The sequence below is a fragment of the Aquila chrysaetos genome, chromosome 2 (genome assembly GCF_900496995.4).
Source record: "Aquila chrysaetos chrysaetos chromosome 2, bAquChr1.4, whole genome shotgun sequence".
NCBI classification, from domain to species: Eukaryota; Metazoa; Chordata; class Aves; order Accipitriformes; family Accipitridae; genus Aquila; species Aquila chrysaetos.
Window position 1 is genome coordinate 36,872,198 of NC_044005.1, and position 8,310 is coordinate 36,880,507.

Genomic DNA, 8,310 nt, shown 5'->3' on the forward strand with positions numbered 1-8,310 from the left:
GAATTAGTTTGGATGCACTAAGAATGAGATATTTTGCTCTGTGTGCTATTACTCTAGCAATTTACGGAAAGATACAGTTTTCCACTGCAGCAATTTAATTGAAACTTATTGAAAAAATTGTGCCTGAACACCTTCACCAACTTTTTGTTTCTCTTTTGAATGTAGTATCTGTGACTGAGAAAAAGCTAATAATTTCCTATTTATCATCTGCAGATTCATTTGCCTGTACTCAAGTACCAGCTATGTAGGAATATACTAGTCTTAATCACAGGCATGAGCTGAACACAGTATGTTTTCTTTCCTCCCCCATTGTTTCTTATGGCAATCCTTTTCTTCTAATTGTTGACTTTGCAGGTTGTTTTCCCTAAAATTGCAGTAATGATCTGTTTATGTCAATTAACATAGCTGTGATGGATTAAGACTAAATAGAATTTAACTTTAGGCCAAATGAAAGGTCTTGGAACTTCGAGCAAATCAAATAGACTTGTACCTTGTCTAACACATTCATGATTTTATAGACCTCATGGTAGCTCAGTGTATGGCGCTCTCTGTCCTTCCTCATCACACCCGTATACAAATCAGATGATTCATTCAACTTGCTAATGCACAAGTGCACACAACTGTGAGGTGGCTTCAAGTGCAGTGTAAGATTTTCATAGGGTACAAGTAGAGTTCTGTGAGGAAGCAGGTGCTGAAAAGTGACCATACATTTTCAGAGCATAGATTTTTACTTATGCAGAAGAAGAAAAGGCCAAAAGTCTGCAAATGACCCATAACATGCAAAGACTTCTATGTAGAGAGAAATGTAAAAAATTCATGTTTAAAAACAGATGAATAAGGAGTGTTGTAAAAATCGGAAATGAGAAATATGGAATAAACCCATTGAGCTCTCCCAATTATAATTTTTTAATAGCAGAACAAACCCACATTCAGTTAAACTAAAAGCTGATTAGAAAATGAAAAAGTAAATGTATACGTAGCATCTGAAACTTATTGCCAGCATTTGTCATGGACACTGAGAGATTAATAGCATAGCTACAAAACTAACAAGAATATGGAGTTTAACAGAAAATAAGGGAAAATAAAGGAAGAAATACTGATGGTTATAAAGCTATTTAATGCTGAGATCTAGAAGGAAGTCCCTTTTTGGACAAACTAAATATTTGCTATTTATTTTATTATAATATTTAATGAATTTTACTAGAAATTGTAGGGGTTTGTCCCTTCCTAGCCATTGTTAGAGAGAAGACACTGCTCTACATACATTACTTGTCTGACAACATGTGGCATTTCATATATTGATACATATGTGCATTGTATTAAATTGTCTACGTATCTTAAGAAGTTGTATTACAGGATGACTTCAAACTGTCTTTAAAATTTATTTATGCTTTCAATTTTAAGCTTGCAAAGGTGGTGTAACCTTAAGTAGAGAAGGCGAGAGAAAGCAAAGTTTCTCTTCTGTTTATTGCAATTTGAAAACAATTCAGCAAGCTTGGATTACTCTTTAAGTGGTATGGATCAAATGTGGAGCAAACCTGTGATGACTGGTAGCTTACAGTGGATATCATAATGGCTGCAAGAATATGAATCAAATCCAAGCAAACAATCAGATTTAACTCCTATTTGAACTATTGGTCAAACTATTTGATTTAGGTCTATGACAGTGAATTGCCAAGGCATTCTTTTAAGAAAATATTAGTCCAATCAATAGTCATGGCTATAATGTACATTTAATGTTCTAAGTGTTCAGCGCTTGGCAGCTTCACCTGCAATAGATATTTGTGAAATAACAAGGCAATTCAATGCTTTCCTTTTGCAGATAGCTTTTCCATGTAATTGACCACAAGGAAACCGAGGTCTTCTGAAGCATTCCCTTATGGAAACGTTCCTTTACATTTCAAGGGTATAAAGTAGAAAAAGGATAGACTCTGAACTTACAAATTCCATTGCTTGAAGTCAATGCACTGGTTAGAAAAGCATATTGGAAGACTATATCACAGTTTTCAAAGTCATTGTTTAATAAGGCTTAGTGTGCATTCATAAATGTTTACACTTGGTCACATACATGTAGACAATGTTAACAAAGTTGGACATGGCCACTTTTATCTTATTTTGTATACACTGAGTAGCTTGAACTAAAATCCTTAGGTCTTCTCAGTGAAGATTAATGAGTACTGGAATTGCTGGTATTCATCCTGGCCTGTGCAAGGAAGGTCTATTTCAGACTGACGAATATCTTTCTGAACTAAAAAATTAAAAATAATAGCTGTTTTTTGGCAAATTCTTCAGTTTGTTTTAGGAAATGCAAACTTCCGGAGCCAGCTGTTATAACATTTGTTAAGTGTTAGAAAAGTTGTAAACTTCTTGTATATACATCTGTATTTCTGGTTTGGTCAAATCTCTATGCTTGATTTGTCCTGAAAATTGCAGATTTATTCTTAGGATAGTGGAATATTTCATTATATGTATCCCATTCCTCAACTATATAAAACATTTATAAATTATGAGAAAGCATAATATTGGCTTTTTTTGTTTTGTTTTGTAAAAATTGTGTAGTTTACAGATGAGGTTTCCTATTTGAAAGATAGTAAGATTACCTGATCATAACACTCATCTTTGTGCAACTTTGGAACCCATTGATCAAATTTGATCAAAATAGATGAAAAACAGAGGTACCTGGTTTTAAAGGCACTACTCTATATTTGTCATTATGGGAATACGATTGACTTTTAATACTATGAGTTTATTTCCTATAATAATTAAGTAATAAAATAATTAAATAATAATTAAAATAAGCCTGATATTTCAGAGCTGTTAGAATTCAAAACTAAATTGTGTCCTTCCTTGTTGTTAAAACTTTAAATGGACGTTTCCCAAACAAAGTAGCATTTGCAAACTTCTATTTCAGTACTTTTTAGCAAAGATGCTCTGAATCCAAAAATCCTGTCCTGACACAAGGAGGTGGTGTGAAAGTTTGGAAATTCCTTAATAGAATTCACAGGCCTGGTTTAAAAGTATAAATTCTTTTTTTCCCTACTGATCCTATTCAAATCAATGAGGAAAAAAGTTTAACTCCTGGAAAGCTGAACTTATGCCTCACCAGGTGTAATTCATACACTATGATTTCTTAGTTTCTTTCCTCCTTCATATACAACTAGATGATCATACCAACTTGTTCCAATGTTCGTATGAACTTGTTGATCTGGACTTTCTAGGACATAGCACAATCTTATTTATCCTCATGGGTAAACACGTAATGCTTGATAAGGCAGCATGCTTGAAGATACGGATTTATGAGGGAAGAATTTTTTTCATGTTAGACAGTTGAAGCAAAACAAACTCTGAGCCAATCTGGACAGTTTTCAAGCCCAACCAACATAGCTGCACATTATCCTGAAAATCAGTATCAAGAAAAGTGGCTCTGTGGCTTAGATGACAACATATTTTAATGCTGCGAGGGTGCTTTGAGTGTGAAAGTGAGCCTATGGCTTCCACTCTGTATGCATAGCTGCTGGACATCTGTCCAACCATTTACTTTATGAAGTGGCCTTCCCTCTGCTTCAGGTGAGGACTTCCAATGCCTTGGTTGGCACAGGATGCGTGCAGTCCCAACCAAAAAATTCCAGTTGTCTGACACTTGGTTTTTTGCCTTTGAATAGCAATTGAAACACATCTCCTATTAAACAACCTTCTGTTCATTCCTCTTACTGCAGTGATGTGTTATTGAATAAACTAAACCGATGATATCACTTGATGAGTTAAAGGTACTCAGCACCAAACCATTCAGGAAATACTCATACTATTGCAGAATCGGGCCCCTAATTACAAACTTATGTGCAGTGTTCTGGTTCTTTTCTGCTACTGATCTCCCATTTCAGTGGCAAATATTTTTTTTCTCAGTAATCTGCCTCTGTGACTCTAAATATGCTCCAAGGATGAATAGGCTCCTGCAGAATGTGGGCCAAGGTTCCATAGCTTATATTATGAGGGTGTGACAGAAACAATGTCTGTCTTTTAAAATTCTATTGTTGTCTCTATTAATTAGGATCAATAGATTAAAACCTCATTTTTATGCTAGCCTGCATAGTAATGGGCCTGACAGTCTAGAGATCAGCAAGCAGCCTTTTGGGATTTATTACACAGAAAACAAGTTTTTTGACAGTCAAACACAATATTCTTTTCTTGACTATCATTCTGGATAAAATAATGGCCAAATTGTTGATACTTTCACAAGACAATTTCTAAGCAGCATGTAAGACTGACACAAACTGATTTGCAACTGTACCTCTAGAATATCTACCCCAGAAGTTAGAAATGCTATGTAACTAAATGATATGAATTTTAAAATAGATGGCTAATGCATTATAATTTTGATTTAGGAAGATAGAGGATTGGTCAGCTATTACTATATTATTTTCAATTTCACAAACACATTTTCTCTAAGACCAGCCAGCAATAGGACTGTGACTTTTCTTTCGGCTTCCTTCAGAACTGTACTGGCCCTATCTCTTACAGACTATGATTTCTGGCATAACTCTGGTAGTCTATGCGCTGAGGAGAGGAATGAGCACCGTACAATCCTACTCCTGTTTACTGACTACACAGAGTTCTGTCTAAAAGTGGGCGATATGACTAGAGATAAAGAAGAGAACTGTGGCCTGGTGTAACGTCTGCAGAAGTGAAGAAAAAAGCAGCTTGTCATGGAATGCCATATTGGCCTCTACAGACCTGGCATTTACATACCTTTTAAGGCTTAATTAAGCAGCTGAAATCTCTAGGTGTCACTGTAGAAAACTGTACACATGGATAGTCAATGCATCTATATGATTGTACTCTGATACCTCTTAAACACCACCAAATTCTTTGTTATATCCTTTTTTAAAGAGCTGTCCATTTTTATGTATTTATTTACTTTTCCAAGGCCTTGCATAGCGTGGGCTTGATTCATGTTGAGGTTGCATTTGATTCTGTTAATGTGAGTAATAGAAACTGAGGGTTCTGCCAGTTAAAAGTAGTATTTGAAAACTACATATCCTCCCCTTTTTTTTCACTGTTCTAGCTCTTCTGTAAAGACAGATTTGGAAGTAGAACTCCTAATGAAATAATTATATATTCCTGATACTCATTTTCTACTTACAGTCAGAAGCCAGGAAGTACTTCAGCTAAAGACTTCAACTAAGATGGTGCAAATATTAATACTTCAGTTCCCATTACATGCTATTGAAGTACTGATGGCTTTACACATATATTGAATTATAGATGGCTCTGCTACATGTCTTACAGCAGCTGAAGAACAGCATGGCTGCAGGAGTGCTTTTAGCTGTATTGTCCCTAGTATGTTCTATGACATGATTCTTGAAGGATGCACACAGAGAATTTTTCAGAGTATGAGATACAAAATACTGCATGAAAATTTTGTCCTGAATCCTTTCCTTGACACTGATTCTTCAAGCTCCTGTTAGAAACTGTTAGAAGGTCCAAAGTTTTATATTCTGTCTTCTGTGATGACATGTTATGTTGATATGTTTCTGTACACAAAGAGCAGAATGCAGCTCTCCCTCTGATTCAGTCTATCCCACACTGCCTGTTTTGGGGAGTGGAACACTTGCAGTTGACAGTGTTGCATATTTTTATCATGTTATTGCTTTATTAAGTAATTTTAGGGATATCTTAAGCCTAATCATGTTCCTAAATCCAAGGAATTATTGGGCAAATGGGAAAAGCGGCAGAAATAAAAACCTGTTTTATGAAGCAGTCATGCTATTTTCATTCCAAAGTTCAAAGGACTGAAACTGTCAAGGAATAAAAATATGGAGAATATGTGATATATAAAAATTGCTTCTGAGCAGAATGTTTTTTAGGAGAGTTCATCTGGTTTTTGAAATGATTGAGCAAGGGACAGCTGTAGACACTTAAGGGAAACAAAAAATATCTCTGAAAGTAATTAAAAACATTATGTTTTGACAACCTTTTCTTTAGAAAAATAGAAAATGTTTCAAAGGAACCTTCTAATTCATGAAGCAGATCTGTCCTTTTTTGCTTTGTAGCCATGAGTCTTGTCAGTTCCTACTACTGAAAGTAAACAGAGTAACTCATAACAGCTTTGTTGTCTTCTGTTAGTTTTCCCAGAAAAAAGGTCTGTCTGGCTTCTGCCTCTTTATTCTCTGAATTGTTTATCTGTCAGAGTGAAATGACTTCATTTAGCTATATGACATTTCAAATCAAATATTGTGTCCAGTCGCATGGCAAATATTAGGTCAATTATTTTCTAGTGTGCCGTGTCTACATGATATGCATCTGCCCATTATCCTAGAAAAAGCTTTAATTTTGAGAACTCTGTATCTAAAAATGTTACTCTGACCACTCACTTTCATTAAAATTGCTTATCACCAGGGGCATAGAATGGCCTGTTTTCTTCCATGATAGTTGCATTTCAGTGGTGAACGATCAGTAGGTATCACTTTGTATCTCTCACCTAAGCCTTAGAGTTTTTCAAAATGAGCCATTTTAAAAACATAGTGGGAATATGGGACAGGATCACACTTACACATATGTGAAGCTAAGCTTCCAGGGTTACCTTTCTGCCCTAACAAATATTCTACCTATCTTCTATATGGGGCTCTTGCTGTTACCCAGCTACTTACAAGCTACATTCCAAAATTATCTCTTTTTTATTGCCATAGAAGCCTTGCATTTAAGTGCCAGTAAAATGCCAATGTGTCTGTGATAGAGGCTTCAGGTTTATTCACCTCGATTATAAGCCCATAGGTTATTCTAAATAAACTTTCAGTTAAAAACATTGAACAAGTTTTTTTGTCTGATAGGCCATTATTAGATAATTATAACTATATTACTAACTATATAGTATGACTGTAATTTAATACCACTACATCTTGTTCCAGTTGCATGTCTCTACTTGCTCCTACAAGCACACAAAAAGTCTTAACTGAAGTTTTATATTTTTTGGTATTTCTCTGTTTTAAAGGGCTAGAGAAAAACTAAACCAGAAAATTTTATTTAACGTATTTGGGTCTTTTTACACATAGATTGGCAAGTTAAAGATAATTTCTTAAGTTTTGCAGTCACATGTTAGTTCAAACAAAACAGGACAAAATGGTATCATTGTCAAATTTAAACACTGTATAAGTCCTGCTAGCCTTTCTGGCTTGCTATTAAATAAATAGTGATAGGGTTTTGCATTCTTAACAAAACTGGATGAATACATGCAGCAAGCTCTTGAATTTAGCAGCTGCTACTGGGAGGTTTGGTAGCAGTGTGTGAGTGCTGTTAAAGGACTAGAATTAGCTCTTGCACCAAATACAGCATCCCTTTACAGACTGAATGCACAAAGATCCTAATGCATAGAGTATAATTAAAAATGCTGAAAGCCATAAGGTTAAAGGACTGAATTTACTGGGTATCCTTTGATGTGACTGCCCAGATTTTATATATTTCATCCTGGATTGTATCTAGTGTCAAAAGACAGTGGAACAGCGTATCTTACAACTGAGCTAAAACTCCTGATGTCCAAAATACAAATCATAATACACAATTTTGGAAAAAGCATAGTCAGACTAAGAAGGGATGTTTGAAAAAGGAACAAACGAACACAGGAATAAACAGATTCAGCAAAACCAATGAGAAAGTTCAGCATTTTTCTGAAGTGATCATGCTGAAGGTCCAATGACCTCCCAAGGAGCTAGTTGAACTTCGTGTGTGCATATGCATGGTCCAGGTTCACCTAAATGCAGATCTGAGCTGAAATTTTCCATTATGAATCTTGCCTGGTTTCCCCGCATGTGAAAATGGGCTGATCCTAACTATGTACAGCTCTGTCTAGGAGGCTCTTAGGACACTTTAGAGCATAAATAATATTTTTATCTGAAAATGATTCAAGTTCAGACAGCTGTGTGTAGAGGTTCCCAGCCTATTCCTGAGAGAGGAATAAAAGTGAGAGGAGTTCCTTGTAAATTATTATTGCATACTGTTAATAAATTCCAGGACACAGCAATAAGAGATAGTATATATTTTAGCAGTTATGAGCTGGGGCACATGAATAACAAAACCCTGTCCAGAGTGAAACAGTAAACAGCTTTATTACAGCTCTGAATCTCACTCAATGATAGTTGATGTATGGCCACAGAAGTTGTTTTTAAGAGAGAGTGTGCTGGACGGGAGCTAGGAACCATCCTTGGCTATTTTCAATAAATTCCATGGCTGTTTGATTTCCATGTAAACAACTCATTAAAGATGAATTGCAAGACTGTAGCTTCTATGATACCCTCAAGACTGACAAAATTCAGAGCC